Genomic DNA, 12,530 nt, shown 5'->3' with positions numbered 1-12,530 from the left:
TGTGGGGTTTGTAGCTCTATAATTTTTTTGAATCACTTTGACATGTATCTGGAGGATTTGGGGTAAGACCTCAGAGAAGTCTCTGCTTTTACTCCACCATCTTGGCTCTGTCTCCCAGAATAATCTTTTAAAAATTTTGCCCCATCTTTTCTAGAACATGTCATCTGAAAAAATAATTACAATTCCAACTCAGTATAAAAATATTTTATTACTCAGGGGAAATACAACGAATAGATTATTGAACTTGAGATTGTGATTGTGTCATTTCAATTGTGTCCAACTATTTTAACCCTGTTTGGGATTTTCTTGTCAATGATACTGGAGTAGTTTGCCATTTTCTTCTCCAGTTCATTTTTCAGATGAGGAAACTGAGGCAAACAGGCTAAGTTATTTGCCAAGGGTCATACAGATAGTAAGTGTCTGATATCTATGTTCAAATCTTGCCTTAAATATTTGCTACCTGGATAACCTGGAAAATTCCTTTGATGTCAAATTATATAATATATGCACAGAGCTTTTCAAACTTTCAAATGATATATAAATGCTAGCTATTGAATAGTAAATGTTATTACTATTGTTTTTATTATTTTGGAGAAGGAGAAGTAAGTAGCTACAACTTCCTCTTCCATAAGATAAAGATAACAATACAATCTACATCACAAGTTTGTTGTAAGTTTCAAGTGAAATAATGTATGAAAACCTTAACACTATATAAGTACAAACCTTCATGCTACCTATAAATGTCAACTGTGATTACTATAACCTCGACATTTTTTTAATCTTTCATTGTGATATTAGACTGAACTTCACCTGTATCTGACGTTATAAAATAATGAGAGTAATTCAAGTTGAAAATCATTTCTGCTTCTATTTATTTAGAAGAAGTTGAGTTAATTTGAATTTTCCAGATTACTGATGTATGCGAATAGTCTCTCAGCAGATATGTCTTCCAGCAACTAATATGTGCTCAGCACTGCAATTGCAAAAAGTAAGTAATAAATCATATAGAGTTAACTGTGAATGGAATTTTTGGAGAAGATAGTCAAGGAAGTCAAGGATAATTTGAAGAAAATATAGATAGTAGTAAGGAGAAAGCCCATAAGAGCTGTTTAATAAGTGTGCATTGAATTAAAAAGTGTTCTTCAATTGGACAATGAACATGAAGGAAGGACCTCTAAGGGGGGAGAACCAACATACTTAAATGCATAAAAGCAAAAATTGAAATGAGCTTGTTATATGATCATTTCAGGGCCCATTGAAAGGATTGACCTTAGTATGTTTGCATTATTTTGTAGAGTACCAAGAAATAGAGTTAGTTACTTACTAGGTGACTAAATCATAGAAAATCTTGAATGTAACTCAGTGGGCAAGACATAAGATGTACACCATCCTATAATATCTGCTGCACAGAAAACTGAAAATAATTGATTTCTTGAGCTTGATGATTCTGAGATACAATAGGGCCAAAGCCAATTGGATATTCTCAATAAGTGTGTTACTAACATGATGAAATCATGGATCAGTGGGCCACAAGTTTGCCTAAGGAGGGACAAATAAGGCCAGGTAAAAAAAATGGAATGGATCAAAGTTTCTGTGCCAAATAATAGTAAGATCTGGCTCATGAGTTCCTGCTGCCCTGTATACCAACCTCCACATTTTTCTAAATCATTGATTTACAAAGAAGTCTTCTCAAACAAACAAAATAGAGAAATTCTTGAAGCCAATAATGGTCTGATGAAAGAAGTGCTTTAGTAATGTCAGTCTGGCAGTAGGATGCATGATAAACTGAGGTGTAGATAAGAGAATGAAGTCAGGTAGATCAGGTGAAAACTGTTGAAGACAACCAAGCATGAACATATGAAAATCATGATTATTGATAGCAGTAGGAGGGAGAAACTTTTCCTAGATTTGTTTGATTGCTGTTATTGTTGTTGTTCTGAATGGAATAAATCAACAAACATAAATATCTCAATATAAAATTGTCAATGGAATTGCAAATTTCTATTATCTACAGTTTTTTTTTTAGTGTATTTAACAAATTCAACACATTGGCTCCAAAGCTATCCTGCTTATCTATGCCTCTTTCTGAGTTTCCTCTTGTTTTCTTTTGAAAGCTAATTTTTTCACTGACAATTTTTGCTGCTTTTTTGAAATCGCGATCACTAGACAGCTTCTTCATTGTGCTGATTCCTCCAACAATCAAGAGAAGAAAAAAATGCCCATGCAACAAATAAGCATGGCCAAGCATTGACCCATTGCACAGTGAGAACCCTTCTCCAGAGAGACAGTGGTCTATTTTTCTAGAAACTCTGTTCCAAAAAGACTGTAGGGATGGATGTAGAATGGTGAGCAGGTTTCATTACTCAACATAAATCAGACCAAAAAGTGGGAAGCACTAAGCCACTGGGTTCCAAGGTGTTCAGGAAAGGAAGTTGCAGAGAAAAATAATTATCCTCTAGGGAGAAAGAGTGTGCTCTTGAATGCTAGAATACCGGACAAAGTCTACATACGCTAAATGTAATTACAGTTCTTTGGAGTAGAAATTAGTAGAAAGGTAGAAGGATAACTAGAAAGCTGTAATTTTATGGAAACTAAAGAAGAAAAAGTTTAACAAATGATAAATTAATAATCAAATAGCACAAAACATTTAGAGAAGAGGACTGAGAAAAACCATTGGATTTGAAAACATGAAGATCATCACTGACCTACACCCAGATAGTCACAATAAATGGTAGGGATAATAGCCAATTTTTAGGAGCTTAAGAAGAAAATATTGTTGTAGAACCTACTTCTGTGAATGTTTGCTTTGCTTACACATATTTGTAAATGCTCATGAATACTCTTGGTAAATTATATCCCATAATTCACACTTTTAAAATATTTCCCTGAAGAATAATTTGTTTGTTTCTCTCATGCTGCATCATTCAGAAAGTGCTTCCCTCAGAGTGAAAATTGTAAGGTAAGTTGTAAAATACTATGACACCCATTTTACACAGGAGGAAACAGAGGCTCAGAAAGGCTTAGTTATTGACCCAATATCACATAGTTAATAAGTTGTGAGATCAAACCCAAGTCTTCCAATTCTTAGCCCAGTGGCCTTCCAATATCACAAATGGAAATGTGCATGTTAGAAAGTATACATACTTATGTATATGCATACATTTATGCATATATGTACACATATGTATATATGTGTGTATACAATATATGCATACAAGTATATATGTGCATGTGTACAACTATGTGTATATGTATATATGCATATATGTATGTGTATACACATATATACTTGCAATTCTGTAAGTATATATCTATATACTTGTAGGATTTATATATTTATAAATATGTATATATGCTCATAAGTATATGTAAATATATATGACTTGGGGGGAATTTAGCTGAAAGGAAAGCTCAAAGCATTTGTTATCAAAATTGGAGAAATTGGCTTAATAAGATAGTGATATCACATGAGTAACTTAATTCCCAAAATTCCTAAAAGTAACTCATATACTAGAGTCAGGTTAAAAAAGCATTTATACAAAAAGGATGACAGATATTCTAGACTTTTTGAGGGGGAAAGGATGCTTACAAAACTAGACATAGGAAAAAAGAAGAAGACAGGAATGGAAGATTGAATTTGCTTGGACAAGATGGATAGAGCAGTCAATTTTGTCTAAGATCCTATTGACCATTTGTGACTAGGTGCATTTAAGTATCTAGGGTGAGGGAGAGTGAATGGGAAGAAACAAAGAGGAAAAGGAGGAATATTTAAGAGACAGACAGAGAGACAGAGAGATGGAGACACAAAGACAGAGACAGACAGACCAACAGAGAGAGAGAGAGAGAGAGAGAGAGAGAGAGAGAGAGAGAGAGAGAGAGAGAGAGAGAGAGAGACGGGCAACCCTGTTTTCCCATGTGAAGAATATGTCATGTTCTTTCCTCTTCTATTCCTTTATTTATTCATACCATCCACTTGACCTTGCACATATTTGTCTCTTTCAATAAGAAAACAAGCAAGAATAGAATGCTCTATGTATGATTTTCTTATGATTATTTTATACATTTTTGGACCCCTTAATAATACTTTTCCTACATCTGTAGATGATTACTCTAAACTAACCAGTGACTAAGCCATATAGCAGAGGGACATGACAGATACTTTGGCAGTAGATGAATCTTTTATAGTCTTGCATAAAGTTCTGCCCCATAGTTGCCTGAGACGTATGTGTCCTTGTTTCTGTTAATATTGTCAGTGTATGCTTTATTCTTTTTCCTGATGGGTATATAACAATAAGGCTGATGGACAGCTACCCCTACAGTGAAGGAATTAGCAAGGACAGCCATCTTCACAGAATACCTCTTTTACTCCTTTTGTCTGTTTCTGGAAATGAACCTGGGATTAAAAGAGGTTTTCAGTGCCATAATCATGACTTCTATGAGCAACACCCAGGTAAATAGATTGTCAATAGTATGTCAATAGAAAATTGTGAATGTAGATTAAATACTCAAGGGGCATCAAAAAACATCAAAAGGAAGGAAATTGAACAGCAGGACCAGGATGCATCTGTCTATATCTATATCTATCTGTCTGTCTATCTATCTATCCACACTCATATATACTTCTGTGTTTGAGTGTGTGTCTGTGTGTATATGTGGGTGTATTTAGTTTCAAAATGAGCCATTCTGGAGATATTAAAGAATGGAAACTTGGGCAAATCTATTGAAGGTGCTAAAAGGGTTTAGAATTTCTTGGGAAAGAGGTTCCAGAAAACTGGTAAAGGAAATTTTGAAGAAGAAAATGACTTTTTCAGAAAGAAACTATCTAAGAGTGAAGGTGAGGATGAAGGAATATACATAAAGAGATTGAGTAGCGGCATACTTATGTTTTATAATGATGGTCTCAATTCTTTCTATGAAGTATGAGTTAGGATTTTTTTTAAATTTCACCAATTAGCCAACAATAATTTACTAAAACACTAAATAGTATGCCAAATTCTGGAGATACCAAAAAAAAAAAAATGCTCTCTGTCCTAAACCAGCTTGCATTGTCTCAGGGGAAAACCACAAACATTTTTGGAAACACTTGCACCTGGAAGAAGAGGGTGGAAAGAAACTAGGAAAGGCCTTTGGAAGGAATTGGAATCTGAGTGACATCTTGAATAATATTTGAAAAGAGGAAATGCATTCTGGCCATGGATAGGTAAGAAGACACAAAGATAGGAGATGCACTGCCATATGTGAAAACAATAAGACTGATCTGACTATGCTAAATTGTGTAAAAAGGGATACATATATATACATACATGCATGCATACATACATATATACATACATACATACATACATACATATATATATATCATAAATCTGTCTGAAAAGGTAAGATGTTGTCAGGTTATGAAGAACAAAAAATGTCAAATAAAGGAGAATGTTTGATTCTAGAGCCTGTAAAGCTGAGCAGAAGAGTGGCATGGTGAGACTTGGCATTTAAGAAAATCATATTAGCATCACAATAGAGTAAGGATCAGAGAGGTAGAATATAGGAAAGAGGCCGAACACTAAAAGAGACAAAAATTTCTTAAAAGGTCTTAAATTTATTTTAAATTAGATTTTTTTAAAAGAGAAGAATTCCTTAAAAAGCAGAATTTGCCATCTGTGAAAGGAGGTACAAAAGCTCACAGAAGAACATAATTCCTTAAGAAAATAGAATTGAGCAAATGGAAGCCAATGACTTTATGAGAACTCAAGAATCAATAAAAGAAAACCACAAGAATAAAAAAAGAAGACAATGTTAAATGAATCTTTGAAAAAACAACTGACATGAAAAATAGACCCAGGAGATATAATTTAAAAGCATTATACTGCCTGAAAGTCATGATCAAAAAAGAACCTAGACATTCTCTTTCAAGAAGTTGTTAAGAAAAACTGTAATAATACTCTGGAACTAGAGGGTAAGACAGAAAGTGAAATAATCTAGGGCTTGAAATATGATATTCTGGAGGGCAAAGGAGCTAGGAAAATAACCAACTTGCACAGCAAAACAGTATAATCCTTCAGGTAGGGAAAATGGACATTCAATAAAATAGAGAAAATTCTGGCAGTCTTGATGAAAAAGATGAAAGCTGAATAGAAAATTTGACTTTCAAAAACAAAACTCAATAGAAACATTAAAAAAATTAAACAAGAAAGAGAAATCATAAGGGACTTCCTAAGGTTAAACTGTTCTTATACCTGCTTGGAAGGTGATACTTGTCACTCATGAGAACTTTCTCATTATTAGGGCAGTTAGAAGGAGTATATATAGATAGAGGGCAAAAGTGTGTGTTGAATATGAAGGGATGATAGCTAAAAAAATAAGGGTTGAGAGTGAAATGTACTGGGAGACAGGGAAAAGGAGAAGTGGAATGGGGTAGATTACCTAACATAAAAGAGGCAAGAAAAAGCTTTCACGGCAGAGGGGAATATGGAGGAGGAGCAGGGAAATGAGTGAATATTCATCAGAATTAGTTCAAAGAGGGAGTAACATACATACGCAATTGGGCATAGAAATCTATCTTACAGGAAACTAGAAGGGGAGGGGAAAAGAGAAGAGAGAAGTGCTCAGAGAAAGGAGGGCAGATTGGGGGAGGGAACAGTTAGAAGCAAAACACTTTTGAAGGGAGACAGGGTGAAAGGAGAGAGAGAAAGGGAATAGAATAAATGGGGGATAAATTAGAGGGAAATACAGTTAGCAAGTAACTGAAAAATTTCAAGCAAGTTTCTTTGATAAAGGACTCATTTCTGAAATATGTAGAGAAATAGGTTAAATTTACAAAACTAAAAGCCATTCCCCAACTGATAAATGATCAAGGGATATAAACAGTTTTCAGATGAAGTAATCAAAACTATCTAGATCCATATGAAAAATGCTCTAACTCACTATTGCATTTAGAAATTAAAACTGAAAGAATTTTGAGTTACTACCTCACTCCTATTAGATTGGCTAATAGGACAGAAAGGGAAAATGACAAATGTAAGGGATGTGGGAAAAGAATCAGACATTAATGCATTGTTGGTGGGGTACTGAACTGATTCAATCATCCTGTAAAGCATTTGAAACTGTCCAAGGGCTATAAAACCATGCATGACTTAGCAATACCACTATTAGGTCTGTATCCCAAAATAATTTTTTTTTAATTTATTTATTTAACTTTTCAACATTCATTTCCACAAAATTTTGGGTTCCAAATTTTCTTCCCATTTGTCCCCTCCTCCCACCCCAAAATGCCGAGTATTCTACTTGCCCCTATCACCAATCTGTCCTCTCTTCTGACATCCCTCCCTTCCCTTATCCATATCTTCTTTTGTCCTGTAGGGCAAGATAACTTTCTATACACCATTACCTGTATTTCTTATTTCCTAGTAGCAAGAACAGTACTCGACAGTTGTTCCTAAAACTTTGAGTTCCAACTTTTCTTCATCCCTCCCTCCCCACCCATTACCTTTGGGAAGGCAAGCAATTCAATATAGGCCACATGTGCGTAGTTTTGCAAATGACTTCCATAATAGTCATGTTGTGTAAGACTAACTATATTTTCCTCCATCTTATCCTGCCACCCATTGCTTCTATTTTCTCTTTTGATTCTGTCCCTCCCCAAGAGTGTTGACTTCAAATTGCTCCCTCCTCCCACTGCCCTCCCTTCCATCATCCCCCCCACCCTGCTTATCCCCTTCTCCCCCACTTTCCTGTATTGTAAGATAGGTTTTCATACCAAAATGAGTGTACATTTTATTCCTTCCTTTAGTCAAATGTGATGAGAGTAAACTTCATGTTTTTCTCTCACCTCACCTCTTTTTCTTTCCACTAAAAAGTATTTTGCTTGCATCTTTTATGAGAGATAATTTGCACCTTTCCATTTCTCCCTTTCTCCTCCCAATATAATTCTCTCTCACCCCTGAATTTCATTTTTTAAGATATGATACCATCTTATTCAATTCACTCTGTGCTCTGTGCTCTGTGCTCTGTGTGTGTGTGTGTGTGTGTGTGTGTGTGCGTGTAATGCCACCAACTACCCATATACTGAAAAGTTTCAAGAGTTACAAATATTTTCTTTCCATGTAGGAATGTAAACAGTTCAACTTTAGTAAGTCCCTTATGACTTCTCTTTGCTGTTTACCTTTTCATGCTTCTCTTCATTCTTGTGTTTGAAAGTCAAATTTTCTTTTCAGCTCTGGTCTTTTCATCAAGAGTGCTTGAAAGTCCTCTATTTCATTGAAAGACCATTTTTTCCCCTAAAGTATTATACTCAGTTTTTCTGGGTAGGTGATTCTCGGTTTTAGACCTAGTTCCTTTGACTTCTGGAATATCCTATTCCATGCCCTTCGATCCCTTAATGTAAAAGCTCCTAGATCTTGTGTTATGCTGATTGTATTTCCACAGTACTTGAATTGTTTCTTTCTAACTGCTTGCAATATTTTCTCCTTGACCTGGGAACTCTGGAATTTGGCCATAATGTTTCTAGGAGTCTCTCTTTTTGGATCTCTTTCAGGCGGTGATCAGTGGATTCCTTGAATACTTATCTTACCCTCTGGTTCTAGAATATCAGGGCAGTTTTCCTTGATAATTTCATGAAAGATGATGTCTAGGCTCTTTTTTTGATCATGACTTTCATGTAGTCCCATAATTTTTAATTGTCTCTCCTGCATCTATTTTCCAGGTCAGTTGGTTTTCCAATGAGATATTTCACATTACCTTCCATTTTTTCATTCTTTTGTGTGTGTGTGTGTGTTTTGTTTATTTTTTTTTTTTTGTGATGTCTTGGTTTCTCATAAAGTCATTAGCCTCCATCTGTTCCATTCTAATTTTTAAAGAACTGTTTTCTTCAGTGAGTTTTTTAACCTCCTTTTCCATTTGTCTAATTCTGCTTTTTAAAGCATTCTTCTCCTCACTGGCTTTTTGAATCTCTTTTGCCAATTGAGTTAGCCTATTTTTCAAGGTGTTATTTTCTTCAGCATTTTTTGGGGGTCTCCTTTAGCAAGATGTTGACCTGCTTTTCATGCTTTTCTTCCAGCTCTCTCATTTCTCTTCCCAGTTTTTCCTCCACCTCTCTAACTTGATTTTCAAAGTCCTTTTTGAGCTCTTCCATGGCCCGAGCCCATTGAACATTTATTTTGGATGTTTGGGATACAGAAGCCTTGACTTCTATGTCTTTCCCTGATGGTAAGCATTGTTCTTCCTCATCTGAAAGGATGAGAGGAGATATCTGTTCACCAAGAAAGTAACCTTCTATGGTCTTATATTTTTTCCCTTTTCTGGGCATTTTCCCAGCCAGTTACTTGACTTCTGAGTTTCCTCTCCACACCCACCTCAACTCTACTTCTGCCCAGCTAGTGCTTGGGGTCTGAGATTCAAATGCTGCTTCTCAGCCTCAGGCCTTTTGGCAGGGGTGGGGCTGCTATTCAGTGTGGGATTAAGTTTAGGTGCTCAGGTGGGGCAGGGCTGCCCCACAGGGCTCAGTTCCCCCAGGGGATTTATGCAGAGGCCTTCAACAATGGATCCAAGCTCCTGCCTGCTTTGGGAGCCCCTGTCTACTGCTGCCTCCTGAGAGGGCCTGGGTTATATAGACACCCTGCTCCCCTCTCAGCAAGCTGAAAGGACACTCTCACTGACCTTTGGCACGTGTGGGTGGCGGGATCTGCACGGCTGCTGGAGATTCTGTCCCTGAAGTCTGCTTGCATCTGCTCCTCTAGGTACCATGCAGCCAAGTCAGGGCTAGGCTCTGCTCTGGGTCCAGTGTGGGATGGACCTTTCTTGTCAGCTTTTCAGGTCTCTCTGGAACAGAAATCTCCTCCACTCCATTGTTCTGTGGCTTCTGCTGCTCCAGAATTTGTTGGAAGTTCTTCTTTACAGCTATTTTATGGGCTGTGGGTTACGAGCTAGCATATGTGTATCTTTCTACTCTGCCATCTTGGCTCCTACCCCAATATTTTTTTTTTATAAAAAGAAAAGCATGTGTGCATGTGTGTGTGTGTGTGTGTGTGTGTGTGTGTGTGTAGATATATTAAAAAATTACAGTAGCTTTTTCCTTGTGGCAAAGTAGTAGAAATCAAGGGGATGCCGGTCAATTGGGGAATGGCTATACAAACTATGTTATGTGATATAATGGAATATTATAGTGCTATAAGAAATGATGGGCAGGATTCTCTCAGAAAAAGCTGTGAAGTCTTATATGAGCTGATGCACAGTCAAACGTCCTATCTACAAAGTAACAGCAATATTGCAAGATGATCACCTGTGAATGAATTAGCTAGTCTCAACACTAAAATGATCCAGGACAACTCTAAGGGATATATGATGTAAAAATGCTATGCATTCTTGGAGAAAGTTCTGATGGTGTCTGAATACAGATTGAAGCACACATTCTTACTTTTTTTTTTAATTTTCCTTGAGAGTTTTTTGTCTATGTTTTGTTTCACAATATGACTGTATTAGAAATATTTTGCATGGCTACACATTTAGCCTTTATTAAATTGCTTGTCTTCTCAGTGAGGCAGGCTGAGGTGGGAGAGAGAGAATATGGAACTCAAAGTTTTAGAAATGAATGTTAAAAATCGTTTTTACATGTAACTGGGGAAAAATAAACTAAAAAATCAAATTATTTTGAAATAAATTGCTATGAAACACCTAGTCATTATATATCTAAGCTTGGATTAGAGTAGAAATGAGCTACTACTTCTATTGTAGATAATATCAATTAGATATGTTGGAAATGTTTCCGTTTCTGTGCTACCACAACGTTATGAATAAATATCTTAATTTTCTGTCACCTGAATGGAAGGGAGGACCCCTCCTTCTCACTGACTGACCAAGATAAAAAATGCTAAATCTTACTCTTATTCTTTAAAGGTGTTTATTTTCTACTTTAATTAGCATGCAAGTATAACAGCAAGGACCCAGGCATACATAGGAGAGCCTGCTATACCAGTTCTTAGATCTGCTTTTCTAAAAGGAAAGCAACTTTTCAGAGGTCAGCAATCTACTTTAATCAATAGCATATATCATTCACTTTGGTCAGGGGGAAAAGTCAGCACCCTGAACTTCAGAGAAAATACAACAAGAGAAATAAAGACTGACAGGACTTCCGATTGTCTGACTATAAGCAATACATTCATCACAGATCAACAGACAGATCCAACTATCTGACCATACATACATAGTTACCAGAGAGAGAAGTACAAACATCTGGGTTTTCAAAGACAGGAAAGTAGGGGGGAGGCACCCACTTCTTAGTGGCTAACCAGAGTCTCCTCTGGCCAAACACTTCCAAGGAGTAAGCTCCAAAGGAAAACCTCACCTCAGAGTATATATACACTTTTCAGAGCCACAACCCTTGAGAACTAGTGCCTCCTTAGAAATTAACAAAAGATATGGATCACTCTTACAAAACAAATATCCCCTAATCAAGCTTCCCTCAATGGGTATGCCTATTAACAGGTGGGGAAGATCTTTAAATCTCATTAACACAATTAACATTACAGTAAGGCAGATCAAAAACAGTTATTGGTCTTAACTACTGGTTATATGCTTCATTATTTGAGTAAGGGATGCTACTACTAGGCTAGTACTTTAAGGAAAGGAAGGTAACTGGGTGAAGTGTTTGTACTTTTTGTTACTGAACTTTACCAAAAAAATCTTCTTCGTGGATCAGTAGCAATCAAAGAGAAAATCAGTTACTGAAATCTGCGTGCATATACACTTGTTTATCTGTTTTATCTCTATGGAGATTTGTTTGTGTAGTTACCAGTATTTTTTATTATTGTTATTTATCATTTAATTCTGGTGAACTATTAATCAGACTTTCTGTATTCTGCCTATAAGTCTAATATCCATGTCGCAGACTTAGGTCAGTATTATCTCTTCATTATTCCAAAAAAGATGGAGAATCCCTGATAGAGTTCTCTTACCATACTGCAGAGAATGGAAAGTTACTTGAGGTTTTTCTTTTGTCTATAGTCATACCTAGAAGGACACTGGGTTAGCAGTGAAGCTCATACTGCAACTGGTATTAAAGGTATAATTCTGAAATTCAACCTGACCTTCACAATCTGGAGAACAGGTGAGCTAGTTATAATCATGGACTATTTTTAGAATAATGATTTCTTTTTCAGTTAAGGAAATCAACTATGTGAGCTCTTAGGTTCCTTCCAGGTCAATGACATCATGATTTTTTAAACTCAGCAAATAATGATTATTAGAATAATAAAAATAAATGACATTTTATAAAACACATAAACTATGGAAGGTTAGCATCATCCAAGGATAATTTGTACCAGAAAAAAGCCACTGAAATTAAACCCACTTAAAATGTACCCAATATTTCATAATAATAAGTGAAATTGTTAAATTGGAATTTTGTCTTAAAAAAACCATAAACATATGAAAATAAACATATTTCTTATATCTAACAAAATTTTTGTTAATATTGCTAATCTGCAATACTACTTAGGACAAAGAAAACTAAATTATGCTGACTGATGGGACATCTGTTTTCT

Source organism: Notamacropus eugenii, chromosome 5 (genome assembly GCF_028372415.1).
Source record: "Notamacropus eugenii isolate mMacEug1 chromosome 5, mMacEug1.pri_v2, whole genome shotgun sequence".
In the NCBI taxonomy this organism is placed as follows: Eukaryota; Metazoa; Chordata; class Mammalia; order Diprotodontia; family Macropodidae; genus Notamacropus; species Notamacropus eugenii.
This window is presented reverse-complemented; position numbering follows the sequence as displayed.